This window comes from Malurus melanocephalus, unplaced genomic scaffold (genome assembly GCF_030028575.1).
Source record: "Malurus melanocephalus ecotype Western Australia unplaced genomic scaffold, MMel_1.1 scaffold_81, whole genome shotgun sequence".
Lineage (NCBI taxonomy): Eukaryota > Metazoa > Chordata > Aves > Passeriformes > Maluridae > Malurus > Malurus melanocephalus.
Genome location: NW_026623313.1, coordinates 365,922 through 366,874, shown reverse-complemented (window position 1 = coordinate 366,874; position 953 = coordinate 365,922).

The window sequence follows — 953 nt, the reverse complement described above, 5'->3', positions numbered from 1 at the left end:
AGAGTTGTGTGCATGGGGGCATCCCGAGGCGCTGCCTCACCTGGGAAGATCCTAGGGAACCAGAGGGTGTGCAAGCGGACCTGTGCCGGACCCCTCCCYGGCGCACAGCTGGGGGAGAACCGGGGGGGGCCCTGCAAACCCTCGCTCCTGAAATCAGGGTGTTATATTTACTTTCCCCTTTTGGCAGCTAGAAGGGGAAGCCCATCCCAGCCCCTCATTGTTGTCTCAGCGAGTTAATCAGATGCCATAATCCTGTTGTGGAAATATCGGGCCTCCCTGGAAACAATGGGGAGCGAGAATATTGTGGTTAAATTTCAACCAGCTGCCTCCCTGCTCTGTTTGATCCCCGCCCGCAGGCCCGGGCCCCTGGCGAGCAGGCGGCGCGGCGGGGGCCGGAGCCCCGGGGGTGCCACCCCGCGCCCACTCGGCCGCGAGGGAGCCCCCGCAGGACGCCCCGCGAAGGGGGGCGCAGGGTGTGCGGCGGACCGGGCGCGCCTTGGGGCGGCGGCGGGGCTGTCCCGGGGGGCAGGTGGCGGCGGGCACCCCCGGCGGGGTGGGCTGCGGGGCTCGGCAGGGGGGAGGAGGCTGCGGGCGGCCCGGGGCAGGTTCCACGGGGAGGAGGCGAGAGAGGGAGGGCGCTGGGAGGCTGGGACACGGGCAGGGTGCGGTCCTGGCGGTTCCCGGTCCCGGATCTCTTCAATTTCCCCTCTCACTCCTGCCCGGGGAGCGGAGGCAGCGGCGGCTCCGGCTCCGGCTCCAGCCCCGCCGCGCTGACCGCCGAGGCGCAAACCGCGGAGGGCTCCGGCAGCGCCGAGCCCCGCGCCCCGCAAGCGGCCGCTCGCCTGCCAAAACAAACGGCCCTTCGCTATTTATTGCCGCCGCCGGGCCACAGCAGCTCAGAGCGGGCCGACGCCAGCCCGCCGCACCGGGCAGCCGGAGCGCACCCGCGCCGG